Source organism: Mustela nigripes, chromosome 15 (genome assembly GCF_022355385.1).
Source record: "Mustela nigripes isolate SB6536 chromosome 15, MUSNIG.SB6536, whole genome shotgun sequence".
NCBI classification, from domain to species: domain Eukaryota; kingdom Metazoa; phylum Chordata; class Mammalia; order Carnivora; family Mustelidae; genus Mustela; species Mustela nigripes.
The window spans coordinates 38,023,422-38,039,599 of NC_081571.1; positions in this window are offsets into that span (position 1 = coordinate 38,023,422).

Consider the following 16,178-nt stretch of genomic DNA (forward strand, 5'->3'; position numbering starts at 1 on the left):
ACTGATTTAGATCATCGGGTAAATTTGTGTGCATGAGTGTGTACATTCACCTGCTCAGGAATTGCTATACTACACAGAGTGAAAAGTATTATGTACCATAGAAGCTGCAGTCTAACTGTGGGTTTGAAAACTGCCTCTAGCATTTAGTAGCTCTGTAACCTCAATCATCTTAACTTCATTAAGTTTTAGTTTCCAAATCCTAAAAAAAATAACAAATCCTATTTCATGGGGTTCTAATTAGGAGCGAGAAAGATGCATACAAAGCTCTTAGGAGAGTATATGGCACATATTAAGCACTTAATGAACATCAGCTAGAAATATCAAACATTGGTCTTCTGGAAAAATGATTTTTAGTTTTTATGAAAGCACAGTAAATAATATAGCAAATCACAACTCTGCATAGTTATAAACTAGATAATTTTTTGTGAAATTATAGTTCCCTTACTATGTGTGATGAATTCTAGTCTGTGTATGTGTATGTGTATGTGTGTGTGGTTTTTTTCTCTTCCATACTATTCTACACTTGTCTACATTATTTCATTTTTTAAATGCTGAGCAGGACCCATTAAATTGATTTCACAATCCACTAAAATCAATTCTCTCTGATAGAAAATATACAGAAATAACACTTAAAAATGAATAATCATGATCATAAATGATATTTCTGTATTCAAATACATAACATAGTCAAGTCTAGATTGTGATCAGTTTGGTTCTAAGGAATTTAAGGTTTTGTCTGCACTCATAAATAAAATGTGATGTTTTAGGAGAGAATTTTAGTGTCTGGCAGCAGATGTTGCAGGAATGTAATTTTTTTTTTAATAGCACTCAAAGATTTTGTGGAGCAAGGGATATTCCAAAAACTAAAAGGAAAGAAAAAGAGAATATTTCTCTGTGCTAAAATACATAGCACTGAAGAGCACTGGTCAAAGTATTTGGAATAAGGATTACTTCAGAAAATCCAGAATAACTATTTACCAAAATGGTACAAAAATGTTTTCATACTTAATATAAATTCTATATTTATATTTTAAAACACTGCTGATTTCCATGACATGAATATTCTGGACACTGCAAATGTGCTAATACAAAGTCATGTAAATGTACAGGTCAAGGAGTTCATTTGGTATTTCTCTGGGCATTAGTACAAAGATACTTGTTCCTTTCAATACAGTCTGTAATTCATTTAAGTATTACATTTTCAGCTCTCAATTAGGTTTTCAAATCTTAGTAATATGATGAATTTTCTTACCATCATGTCCTATTTTTAATAATTTAGTCTCTGATGCCACTTCTTGATTTTATGGTATGTTATGACCTACTCATATTTATGCCTATATGAATCTCTCAAATATTCAACATTTAACTATAGATTTCACATGAATTAGAAGTATTTTTAATCCTTTACTACAAATCTAAGTATTCATGGGATTAGATGAAAGGTATGAATTTTAATTAATTTATTGGTGAATAAAATAAAGTTTTATTCACACCCTTAAAGTTTCATCACACCCTTATCCTAAAAAGGTATGTTCAGAAGTTTCATGTCTTGGTGATCATTTATTTTAATTTCAAAATAAAATGCAGATGTAGAATTACATCATTAAATTTCAATTCTCCCAATGGGAGGGGGAAAAACAAACTTCAGAGAAAAAAATACTCCTGATTTAAAAATTCTTATTACCCTTTATTTTCCATATATCTCTTTTCCTAAAGAGTAAACCCACTTAAAAAGACTAGTGATAGCCGTTTGCTTTTGTAAAAACTGACAGAAGATATAATACACATAAAATATGTGTTGAACATTTGGATATATTTAGTAAGACCGTAAAATAAGCCCTTTCCAAAGGTTTATAATAGATATAAATAAAAATTATTTCACTTTCTTAGACTTCTAAGGAAGGAAGATCTTGGGAGTTGAGAGGCCTAATATAAGCAGAAATGAAGATTTCTTCAGAGTTGGAAAATTTATGACAATAAATTTCTTAATAAAATGATATCAATAAAGCATGTAAATGGCTTCAAAATCACTTGATTGTTAAAAACATTTCTAAGTAAAATAGTATGAAGAAAATTAATATTTTATATTTAATTGGCATTCTACCTATACAGAACACAACAAACAGGCATAGAAGAGCTCTGAAAGGTAGAAAGAAGATTCTGTCTAGGAATCTTCAACAGAAAAATGACACAAAAGTGGATTCCTTGATGCCCCTATTGTCTCCCATTTACTCTGGACATAGTGCTACTACCAATCCAGAACCACCAAAAGACACAGACAAACATAAGCTTAAAAAAGAAAAGAAAAGAAAAAAGCCTTCTCTCTCTGGACAAAGGGCTAGAGAAAGGGTACCCTAATACACCAAAGACACCTTCTTCATCCTACCTCCCACAGTTTCTGTAGGGCCAAATTGGGGTTGATTTGTGAACCATCCTCAACTCTACGGAGGCAAGTAGTGTGGTTCAAATGGCATACCAACTGTGGCAAGCAGAGAGATGAGCATTTCCTTACATTTCCTTACTGAGTTATGTATGCTTGTAATGATTGATTAGTTACCATATATTGTTTAGAGACACTCATAGGTTGTAACTTCTAACAACTGAATTGATCAATGAGTCTATTATTTCTGAATATAAACTTAATATAAAGTCTGTTTCATTCAAATCCCAGTTTTTACCCGAAGAATCCAGAGTAACAAAATGTCTAACTTCTACTATATTTAAATTAAAATCACATAACATTGAGCATAAAATAAATCAACAGTAATTTCCCTGACTTTCTCTATCCTTAGGGATACTTAATAATATTGATTAGAAGTATCATAGCGATATGAGATGGGGAATTAGATTTCATTTTGGATTGCAAGTAACAAGGGCATTAAAACAACCCTCTCTTTTCCCCACCACAACCATCAAACAAATATTTTTATATTCAATGTATGCTATGTGAAATCAATGTTTCATTTGCAGAGGATACATCAGTGAACACAATGAAAAAAGCCTGCCTCCTGGAACTTATTTCTAAAAGGGAAAACAGAAAATAGTAGGATAAATAAAATACTTAGCTTATAAGAGTAAGTATCAAAGAGAAAAAATATATAGAAAGCATAGAATAGAAATACGAAGTGTTGGCAGAGGAGACATTTTTAGAGAAGGAAGTTTTCACTCAAAGGGTATCATTTGAATAAAGACTTATGGAAATGGGAACCTCATCTTTAGAGCTATCTAGGGGAAGGCTCTGAAAGGGAAAGTGCCTGATATAATCAAAGAACTGAGACAAGAGTGGTGTATTGAGGGAGTAAGTAGTGAGATGTAAGAACAAGATGCTATTGCATATATATTATATGAATCAAGAACTTTAGCTTAAATTCTGATTGGCAATAGAAGAATTAAAATATTTTGAGCACAAGGGTGAGATGATCACTTCACCTGTTAATACAATCACCATGGCCACTTTGTTGAGAAGAGGATATAGAGTAAGGGCAGAGAGAGCTCTTCCAATAATTAGGCTGAGAGGACAACTGACTGGATTAGAATGTTGATCTCATAGTTTGGCAGGAATTGATCTAAAGCAAAATCAATTAGATGTGCTGATAGACTGAGTACAGAATTTGAAAGAAAATAGTCTAGGCTGAAGCAAGATAATTTTACCTAGACATCTTACTGAAGGAAGAACTAGGACAGGAGCACGGTACTTTGTTTTGTTTTGTTTGTCTTGTGTTCTTTTGGTGAGGGAGGAAGTTTTAGGAGTAATAAAGTTGAATAAATAGATTAAGTAGCTGGAGAGGTAAAAGAAAAATAGAATGAGTGTAATAACCTGGAAGCCAGATGAAGAAAAGAGAAAGAGAGGTGATTGGCTGCTTAATACTGCTGATACGTCAAATAGTTAACAATATGAAGGCCATTGGTGACCTTGACATTGAGTAGTGGGAATGAAAGACTGACTAATGCAGGCTCAAGAGGCAGTCAGTGAAAAGGAATACAGCAAGAATAGAAAATGATCTTAAGGAGGCGTGTAGATGACATAAAGAATAAAGATGACACCCACTCAGCTCATGTTTGCTCAGCCCTTCATGCATGCCAGTTTAAGTGCTTTATGTATTTTGTTTCACTAAATCCTTACAACAAATCTATGAGATAAATATTATTATCCTCACTTCATTATCCTCATTTAATGGATGAGAAAATTGAGGTATAGCAAGGCTAGGAAACTTGATCAAGATCACAGATACTCCATTTTTAAGCATTAGCTATGCTAACAATCGGAACTGTATGATTTAGAAAATTTTTGACTATTTGGTAGATTTAATGCAAAGAGATGCAACAACAAAGTTCACATAGCAGGAGGTCTGTAGTTATATGGCTATAGGTCTCATTGATTATCAATAAAATAATGTCAGAGATCCTGTTTGAGTTCTTTTAAAAAAAAGGTTACAAAACTCCAAAAATCGTATCATCATACGACATTTAAAAGTTGGAAGAAAGGGCAAGGAGATTCACTTCGTGGGTATTCTATAGAAGAAGAAAACTTTCCTAGACTTGCCACCTTTTATACTTTTCTGGCCAAGACAGAAAAATTTACCAGGGCTCTTGTTATAAGGGATACCAGAGAAATGAGCACCCAGCCTTTTCAGCCTTTACAATGGGAGTTCAGCTACCCCAGCAAGGAGAAGAGAGTTGTGAATATATGCTGGGTTAGCAAGCACAGATCTGGTAGAAAGAATACTGAGGAGAGAGACAGGCAGGGACAAGAGAGAGACACAGAAATGTTACATCATGGAGCTTAAACCTGCTGAAAAAAAGGGACAACTTTTTTTTTTTTTTTTTTTTTTTTTTTTTAGATTTTATGTATTTATCTGAGAGAGAGAGCATGAGCAGGGCAGGGGTGGGGGGTGGATGGGCAGACTCCATGCTGAGCCTGATCAGAGCCTGATATTGATCCCGTGATCCTGAGATCATGACCTGAGCAAAACTCAGACCCTTAAATGATTAAGCCACCCAGATACCCAAGGGACAACAACATTTTAAGATGATATTTAAAAGGCAAGGAAAGTCTTTAAGCTTAATGTGAAATTTGAGCTTTTTTGGCAGTTGCGGGGGGGAACCAAGTAAATGTTCTGAAATTTCTTGGGATTGATCAGTGTTTCTTGTAATGTAGGCCTTATACTAAAAATAAGTGAAATTTTAGTGCTCAAGAATTAGAAGACTTATATTATTAAGATTCCTATACTACTAACGTGATCAACAGATTCAATGTAATTACTATCAAAATCCCCAGTATCTTTCTTTTTTCAGAAATTAAAAAAAAATCTAAAATTCATATAACATCTCCAAGGACCTGAATAACCAAAACAATCTGGAAAGAAAACAAAAATAAATGAAATGAACAAAAATCAAAGCTGGAGGACTCATATGCCCTGATATTAAAACATATTACAAAGCTACAATAATCAAAACAATATGGTATTGGCCTAAAGATAAATAGACCAACAGAACAGAACAGAAAGAGCAGAAATAAATCCTTACATATGTGGTTAAATGATCTTGAATAATGGCATGAAGAATGCTCAATAGGGAAAGGACAATCTTTTCAAAAAATGATGCTGGTAAAGCTGAATATCCACCTGTGAAAGAAAGAAATTAGTCTCTTACCTTATACCATATATATAATTTAACTCAAAATAGATTAAAGACCTAAACATAAGACCTGAAGTTATAAAACTTCTAGATGAAAACATAAAAAAAAATCACAACATTGGATTTGGTGATGATTTCTCAGATATGATACCAAAAGCACAGGCAACAAAACCAAAAACAGATAAGTGGGACTACATCAAACTTAAAAACTTTTGCACAGTAAATCAAAAATGCACACAGTAAAAAGACAAATGCTGAAATGGGAGAAAATATTTACAAACTGTAATATGTCTGATGAGGGGCTACTGAGAATTTAACTGAGGAACTCCATGGTATTCCTACCTTGTCATCCACTTTGGTTGGTCAAGCAGCCTGCAGGGACCTTAAAATGACCTCTCATGCAAGTGCATGCCCTAGAGAGCAGCCAGTAGAGTCAAAAGCAAAGGTAAGTTCCTGATTATGACAGCCCTTGTGATCAACAGTATCCCCTGCCTCCCAGCATCTTTCCCTTCTGTGCCTCAAAGTTAAGACCTCTTTGGGATGTACCAAAACCTGGCTTTTTTTTGTTTTGTTTTGTTTAAATTTACCAATCTGGTCTTATTCCAAACACCACAGAGCACTCTGGACCCTAATAAAAGCACATGTTCTGGGTCCTATCTCTCTCTCTCTGTCTGTACTTTGCCTTGACACCCCATGTGCCCCACTGAGGCTTGCCAGGTATTTCCTCCAGAACCAGTAAGTAATAAACTTCTCTATTTCAATCTCTCTTAGAGTCTATTTTTTTTTAAAGATTTTATTTATTTATTTGGCAGAGAGAGAGATCACAAGTAGGCAGAGAGGCATGCAGAGAGAGAGGAGGAAGCAGGCTCCCCGCTGAGCAGAGAGCCCGACGGGGGGCTCGATCCCAGGACCCTGGGATCACGACCCGAGCCGAAGGCAGCGGCTTAACCCACTGAGCCACCCAGGCGCCCCTCTCTTATAGTCTATTTTTCAACTGTGGCTTACCATCTGGCACTCCGTACTCTACTTAACAGTATTAATTTGACAGATTCATAACAGGAGTTAATATTCAGAGTACATAAAGGACTCCTACAACTTAAAGGATTCCTATAACTCCTACAACTCCTACAAAAACAACAATAAAATAACCTAATTTATTTATTTATTTGAAATTTTTTTTTAATTTTTTATTTTTTATAAACATATATTTTTATCCCCAGGGGTACAGGTCTGTGAATCGCCAGGTTTACACACTTCAGAAAGTACTGAGATTTTTCAAAAAAAAGGTATACAAATGACCAACAAACATATGAAATAATGTTCATCATCACTAATCATCAGGAAAATGTGAGCCATAAGTTACTGACCACTATCAAAACAAACAAACACACACACACAAAACAGAATATAACAAATTCTGGCAAGGATGCAGAGAAATTGGAACCCTTTTTCACCACTGGTGGAAATGTAAAATGGTACAGCTGCTATGGAATATAGCACGGAGATTCCTTAAAAAGTTAAAAGTAGAACTACCATATGATCCAGCAATTCCATTTCTGGGTATATATCTAGTGGAACTGAAATCACTATGTCAAAGTGGTATTTGCACACCAACGTTTGTTGAAGCATTACTCACAACAACCAAGAGATGAAAGTAATCTAAATATTTACTGATGGGACAAATGGATAAAGAAAATGTGGTATATACATATAATGAAATGTTATTCAGCCTTTAAAAAGAAGGGATGTTATATAATAAAATTCGGATGAACCTTGAGGACATTCTGCTAAGTAAAATAACCCAGTCACAAAAGATAAATACTATATGATTCCACTTACATGAGATATCCAAAGTAGTCAAACCCTTAGAAACAGAAGCAATATAGTGGTTGCCAGGAGCCTGGGGAATGAGTAAAATGGGAGTTGTTCAAAGGGTACAGAATTACAGTTTTGCAAGATGAAAATGTTCTATAGATCTGTTGTACAGCAATATACATAGAGTTAACAGTACTGCATTACACACTTATTAAGAAGCGTAAGATGCTAGATTCTATGTGTTTTTTACTTAAATTAATAGAAAAGAATTAATGAAATTTTAGCCAGGAATAAATATGGCTTTCCACTCATGCCTTTATTGTGATCTAAAATTGCTCAACTATAATAAAAGTTTGCACTTACTGAATGTTTACCATGCACTGGGTGCAAAGAAGCTTGACAGAGATTGTTTATAATTCTGTTCTACCAATGAGGAAATCAAGGTTTAGAGAATTATTTTGCCTAAAATCACATGTCTTGGGGCACCTGGGTGGCTCAATCAGTTAAGCATCTGCCTTCAGCTCATGGGACCATGATCCTAGAGTCCCAGCCCCACATCAGGCTAGCTGCTCAGTGGGGAGTCTATTTTTCTCTCTCCAGCTCCCCATCTGTACTTTCTTTCTGTCAAATAAATAAAATCTTTTTTAAAAAAAAGAAAGTCATAAGTCTTATAAATGGTTTCATTACTATTCAAATTAAGCACATCTGAAAACAAATAAACACTGAAATATATGCTCTGGTTTTCTGTTGTTTTTGTTTTGTGTTTTTTAGCTGACATGTTAAAATCTATATGACAAACACTTTGCAGTGGAAACTTCCTTGGTCTTGAGAGTCTTAGTAATTTTGACAAGCTCACTATTAAGATTATAACTATATAATTTGTTTTATTTACAACATATAATATGTATATACCTATAGAATAAATATAGACCTACATAGCAGCAGTATGAGTTGAAATTCTGCCTCTAATAATATTCATCTCATTGAAGCCTCCTTACAACTTTTTCACACATAGTATAGTTGGTGGGAGAAGTGATAGAATATTACCTCATTTTGTTGATGAAGAAACGGAAGTGAAGAGAAATTGAAGTATCTGATTTTATTAAGGTAAAGCTTTTGTGAATAGTAGAATCAAAAATAAAACCCACATCTTGGTCTTTGTTTGGACTCTTCCCAAAAAATATGCTACCTGCTACTATTTAGCAACTTTACCCATTTCCAAAAGAGCCTAAAATCTTCCTCAATGCTTCATATAAATTGAAAAGATGAAGTACAAGCTTTCATAAAATTTTCCAGCAGTGGGTTGGTTATTACTCTATGCCTTTTCTCCTAGGAGGTTCTTTCTCATCTGCATTAACAGTATTTGGATGAAAGATATGTAGAAGCCTTGCTTCAAAATTTTTAAAAAACAAAATTCTATGCAGTGCCACATAAATACTTATGGAAATAGAAATTAGCACTTAAATCTGTATGAAATCAAAGTGTGTTTTTATCACACAATTCATGATACACTAAGTTTTCCTTAGGATATCTTAGATTTAAGTTTATTTTTCTGTTGTTTTAAATGCTCTCCTCACCCTAATATTAGTGTTTCTGTGTAAATGACACCTTCTATACTTCTGCTCACTTTATGCAGCCTTAGCTCTGCTTAGTGATTTATTGTTCCCAGATAGTTCCGATTCTTCTGGCCTTCCAACATAGTAGATGTGCTTCCTAAGCTGTTTACGTGGTTCTCCAACAATATTGTGTGTACTGCAAGCCAGCTAAGAAGGGGCTTTAGCTTCTTAGCTTCTTCTAATTACTCTGATTTGTACTGGTTTAAAGTCAATTGAACAGAGGTAGACAGAGGATCAGTCTCAGCTTGTTCCTTTTTTTTTTTTTTTTTTAAGATTGATCTCCTCTTCCTATCTGTGTCTTACAAGAAGATTATTCATTTTATTCTTTTAATATACAAGTAATTCAATATTTAACTATCCTTGCACTATATATATATATTTTTTCCTTTTAGCTTCTTTTCTATTATTCCTTTTAAAATGACATTTTAAAAAATATCTGGAGACAAACCATAAGTGACTCTTAATCTCACAAAACAAACTGAGGGGTGCTGGGGGGAGGGGGTTTGGGAGAAGGGGGTGGGATTATGGACATTGGGGAGGGTGTGTGCTTTGGTGAGTGCTGTGAAGTGTGTGGACCTGGTGATTCACAGACCTGTACCCCTGGGGATAAAAATATATGTTTATAAAAAATAAAAAATTAATAAAAAATATATCTGTGGGGTTAACTGAGGTATAGATCTTACTGGAGACATAAGTGTCACTTTTCTATCTATCTCAGTTACATTCTTTAAAAATTATTTATGGAATCATAATATGTGGAGGAGGTAATATGTAGATTATGAATATTAACTACTACAAAAAAATGAAGGATCCAAATCCAGCCAGAAATCCACTTAGGTCAATTACATGTTAGGTGGTGAAATTAAAATCTAAAAGTTTGCAAAGAGACCGGGGGTGGAGGAAATGGATAATGATGAAAATAATATGTTTGGGGGAATGAATTTTTAGTTATTTTTCATCCAAAATTTAGGAGATGGGTGCCTATGGGACATAGGTAAACCCTAGTTTTATTAATTTTCAATTCATTCTTAATTAATGATTTGCTACTGTTCTCTAATTCTTTGTTCTCCAAAACTAGATTATAAAAAATTGGAAGAACTTCATATATGGATACATTATATGCATAATAATGGCTAAATGGCTGATGAGAAATTGTATGCATTTTCTAATGTCTCAAAAATATTATAGTGTGATTTAATTTCAAAATATTCTAGATATACTAAATGAGTCTTTGAAGCCTCTCTTCTAAAAAACAAAAAACAAAACAAAACAAAACAAAAACCTCTTGAAAAAGTCTTCTTTTATTCAACTAAGAACATAAGTACTAACCATAATCTGTTTTACACTGAGTTAGGTTTTTGCCTTCCTTTTAATAGTATCTTATTAACATGTTATGCTCTGAAGATAGTGTTCAAATTTATTGCAGATTAAATTCCTAGAAAAGGAACTGTAATTAGAAATAATGATACTTATACCTTATTTTCCCATTGGAACAAAATTACAATGGGAAGTTACATTTCTAATCCTGAGGAGGCCAGATGTCCATTTTTATAGAAGTCACCACAAGTAATGCATCTAGTCAGCTACTGATGATATACCTATATAATCTGAGGCTTCTAAAGGATGTATACATTGGGAAAGGGGAACAGCACAGTAAGCCATCATATAAAATTGGATTTAATGTAATAGAGTACAGCAGAATACATTACTATTGTAATGTATTCAAGAGATTTAAAATAATGGACTTTATGGTAGAACAAGTGGCAAGCATTTCAGAGGCACAAGCCTTTAAACTTGAGATCCAGGACTACAGTATGTCAGAGGTCAGAAGCAGGCTGCTAACCCAAAACTGCTCTGCCCAGAGTGTTCTACTTTCCTAGAAACAATGCCCAAATCAGTGGGAACAGAGACTAATTCCAATGAAAACCTTTGTAAGTAAATCGCACTTCACATCCAGATTTTTCTGATCCTCAGGCAGAATGCAAATACCTCCAAGTATGTACTGTCTCATATTCTTGTCCCATCATAGTCTGTGTGTCTTCTCTCTTAAGCTTGACTCATAGTGCTTCTTCTTCCCTGAGCTTTCCACTCCGGCCTCTGGTTTCAGTGAAAGTTTTATTTAACGCCTTTCCTTAAGTAAAAACAGTCTCCAGTCTCTCCCTAAAGATACTACTAGCCCTGAAACACAACTGGAAGCTGTCTATAGCAAAGACTGGCTACCTGTTCATCAAAAACCTTTTTTTTTTTTTTTTTTTACTTTCCTCTCGGCCACATGTCCCCATGACCCTTATGGTTGGGTGTGACGATATGGCTGCATTTTAGTGAATGTATGCAGGAAAAGTGTGAGTGTTGCTCCCAATCCTCAACCATTAAAAACTTCCTATGTTCAATCTTCCAAAAACCATTCCTTCTCTCTGGCTACAATGGAGACTTCAGAAAAGCCTTTGAAACCACCTGATAAGATGGTAACAGTATCATCAGTGGAAGGAACCCAGGTACCTAACTTACTTCTTGGAAGAAAGACAGTCAGAAGAGCCGATGATTGGGATTGCTATATGAGTATACAATAAATCGCCTTTATTTTAAGCCACCACATTACAGATGCTTTTCTGTGACAGCAGCTAGTGTTGCCCAAATGAATACATTGTCCATTCACCAACATCTAAGTGCCCTAGGACAAAGAGGCACTTTTTACAACCTTTTTTTTTTTTTTAATTCCCTAATGGCTCTAGTTTTTTGTTTTTGTTTTGTTTTGTTTTGTTTTTTGCCTTTTCATCTCCAGTAATTTTCACCTCCCTTTCTCTTTTGTTTCTTTTTCCATCATCCCAACTGGAATTTATCATTACCCAGATCATCTACACCTGTGAGATGTTAAATTCATCTATCCTATTCTCATACCACATACGTAGCTCACTCACTCAGTTGTTTGTTCTTATTTTGCTTGCTTTTCATCTTTGTATCATAGTCACTCCTTTAACTCCTCTACCACCTCTCCCCACTCCCTTGACTGCCCTCACTATCTTGCTTAGACTACATGCTCCAGCACTTCCGTCACCCTCTTCTCGGTATTGGCAACCCCATTTGCCAATTGACCCTCCTCAGCAGATTAATGGCACTCACCTGCATGGATTGGTACCTCTATCAATTCAAGGTCTCTGGTGTCAATTAAGCTTTCAATGTGCCTGGGAACAAGTCTGTGTTTTCCTAATTAATTCTTCTCCTATTATTCACAGCAGTTATTTCAAATCTACATTTCCTCAAGACTGTGATACTGCCACCATGCCTCTACCATTATGTCAGTAGCCTGTTGGTCACTATGCAGAGGACACAGAAGTTACTAGAAGAAATTCTATAATAATTTCCTGCTTTGAAACTTAATCCACATCTTGTCACAGTGGAAAATATGTCTTAATATAGTTAATCTTTCATCTGTGATTAGCATCTCTAAGGGTTTCCAGAGAAAATGCAGGATTCCCAGTTGAACTTGAATTTCAGATAATATACATTTTAGCAAAGTCCCTGGCAATATTTGGAACATACTTAAACTAAACAATTACTTAGCATTTATCTGAAATTCAAATTTTTCCAAAATCCTAGCTTTTGGTTTTATTTTTTTACTAAATATGACCTCCTGATTTATCCCACTTCTCTATCCCTTATCCAACTTCTCACCAAATAATCCATTCTCTTTTGTGTCTTCAGTACACAAACTCTACAGGAATTCCTCATGAACATTTGTCATATTCACTTATCTCCTAAGCCAAATGATACTCCCTTGACCCCATGTTCTTCTCCATTGACTCCCTATCTCTGTCCTGCCCTTCACACTCTATTGGAAGTCACGTCTGTACACTGTCTCCTCTTTTTCACTTTACATTCATGAACCTAGTGAGTTTTCTCTCATCAAAGTTAATAATAATTTTGCCAAATCATACAGACACTTATTCTTTACCTTACTTGACCTTTAAGTATCATCATACACTACTAAGCTACTCTGTTTCTCAAACTACTATCTTCCTTGGACATTCATGGCACTGAAGTCTCCTCTTCTTGTTTTTAACTCCTTGACCTTTTAGGTTTGCTTTCAGGCTCCTCTCCTCTGCCCAGGCTTAAAAGACCAGTGTTACCAGGAGCGCTGCTTTGTTTTAGGTCCATTCTCCTTAGTGCATCTGGAAAAGTATACAACCCCAAGGTTTCAATAATCATTTGCATCATACAAAGGTCTTATTCTAACATCAGCAAATGGGCTAAGAAACCAGGTGACATCATTTTTAGAGACTCCATTCATGGCCTCAGTATACCATTTTAAGGGCTTTTGTTCTGGATGGAATGTTTGCATTCAATTTGATGAAATTCTGATACATATCTGCAGTCTCTTGGAGAAGATATGGACTACCCAATGCCTTTATTATTCTAGGTAACTGAAATACCCACTGTGGCCATATTGCAAAACCTCTCCACCACTAGGAATGAATTTAAGCAGCCAACATTAATCCACAAAAATTTTCACCACAATAACCAAATAAAAACAACAGGGGCTTTTTTATTCTAGGTCAGTGGTCTAGGAAGGAAATCCTTGGCTAAAATCTTGGAAGGATAATGGCTCCTTAACCCATACCATGTATTTAAAGATTTTTTTCCCCCTATATCTAGGGAAAAGGATGAAAACATCAAATTATAAGATTAAACTCTGGTTCTCAGGTAAGCTCCCAGAAAATCTGTGTATGTCTTTCTCAGAAAGATGAATATCATATAATTAAATTAAGTGGAACTTGTGAGGCTTACAAGTGGTAAGCCACTGGTTCCTAGTTTTCTGTTGTCCTAAGTAACCATTTCATGGCTTATTTAAAATAACAAAATTAGGCCAACCTTAGAGAAAAGTTATTCATTATTTTGTCAAGTACTTTACAAAGAGATACGCATAGAATAATGAGTTAAACGAGCCATAGCCTCCAGGATGTTGCACAGATATTTGCTGTACAGTTCTAAAACAAAATTTCTAGACATTATATAGTCTTCATTGCCTCTAAAGATGCCTTTTTGTAGTACTTCTTGCTGCCTGCCTTGGTATACAGACATACTCTTTACATTGAGGTGAAAGAAAGATATCCTAAGATCTCAAAAATGTGTTTCCTCTCATTTCCCATTGAAACTTTTATTTTGGGAATATATATTTTGAGGTGGAAGCAAGTACTTTCATAGCAAAATTGCATAACATTATAATATTTATAACCAGTTTCTTAATTTGGCACTACTGGACATATTTCCAGGGGTGGAGAAACACTTTTCTGTGCATTGCAGGATGATTAACAACATCCTTGGCCCCTGTCTACTAGATATCAGTGGCATATACATCCAAATTTGTGACCAAAAAAATATCTTTAGGCATTGCCAAATGGAAAAGTGCCCTACTTTGAGAATCACTGTTATATATAATAACCCATTAATATGTGATAATATTTATAGTTCTCCACACAGAACATCTCAGAAGGTTCATATCTTTACCTGAAGGGACTGCTTCTCATTCTTTACTATGTGCATTGCCAAAATGACCCAGTGGGTTCTTCCAATCTAACACAGGCAGAGAGGAATTCCACTGAAGGGCTTCAGTTACACAAGCCAGGGCTGTTGTCATTTTTTAGACTATCATGTTCTTGGTCTTTCCAGATAACATTCAGTACTTCACTAGAAAGGTATCCATTGACTGAGAGCAGGGCCAGTAGCATGTGTCTTCTCTTTGTTTATTTCTGAAAAACAAAAGATTCTGATTATAGTCACCAAGATTTACCACCAAGTATTATGTCCAAAGTCAGATCAATAAGGGAACATCATGAGTAGGGCAATCATCTTAGTTGGAACTTTAAATCACATTCTCTCCACAGAGTACTTAAATATTTCTGGTATGACATACTTCAGCACTGGTTAGATGAGTAATATAGTCCAGCTCACTGTCAACTTGTCTGTGACTATTGCAAATTGTTTCTTTTTCCCCCGCCATCTTCTTGACATCATTCTGCCCCAGTCCTTCCAGACTGGTATCCATGTTTTTTTGGCATCAGCAAATTAAATTCAGAAAGACTTGTTAGTTGTTTCAGAATTCAGGAGTCTGCTCAATGAAACTCCTACTCAACTCCTGCTGAACAGATCACTCTAGTGGCCTATGTATTTAGGAATACATTATAATCAACAGTTAGCAATGAGTCTTAGCACCATTTCCTCACTGTCATCTAAAACTTCAAAGAATCATTTCTCATGTTCTTATAAATTGCTTCCCAAGATGATTATATCAACCTCACACACCTCCCAACAGTTCTTATTTCTAACTGCTTTTTCATCGACATCTCTGAAAGATAGCAAGGTTTCTAGAAATGCTGAAAAAAATACTTTAAAACTGAAGAAAAACCATAATAAAATAAAAACCTTTAACCCATTTTAAATAAAGCCTGTCTTCTTTTCCCTGGGAATAGGTGTCTGGTAATACTCTTTAAAGCCAACACTGAAAACATTTATCTTCCTACAAAGCCACAGGACATCTAGATTTTAGCTGTGTGGTTAGTGACTGAAAATCCAAATATATAATATGTTTTCCAGATTTCTTGGAAATCATCTTGACCAGACATAAACTTGATAATCCATATAATGCCATTCATTAGAATTTCATTTGTATGGCCTTTACCTTTGACAAAGTGATCCTCCTTGAATAGTCCCTAAATTGCATGACATCCTGCATTCTGTTCACTTATATCCCATTAATGGAGAAAGAGCCTGTGATTCCTAGTTTATATTCTTTCCTGCAATCTTTCCTTCCAGTTCTGCAATGCTGGGAAACCAGGTAAGTCAAAGCTATATAAATTTAATTCCAAAGAACCTTTTCCCCCTCAGGAGCCTAATAATTGGGACTAATCAGAGACTAACTACCTATGCCATCTGAATTCTATTAACTCAGAGACCCAGTATGGGGAATTTAACTAAACGCTGTTTTATTCCTGTTCAAGTTGGAAGAAGACTTGATCAGTTCTTTTACTTCAATCAGGTTTCCAGAGACCTGACAGAACCCATAAAGGAACACGTATCATTCAAATCATGACTAAAATATGATGGTGACCAGAG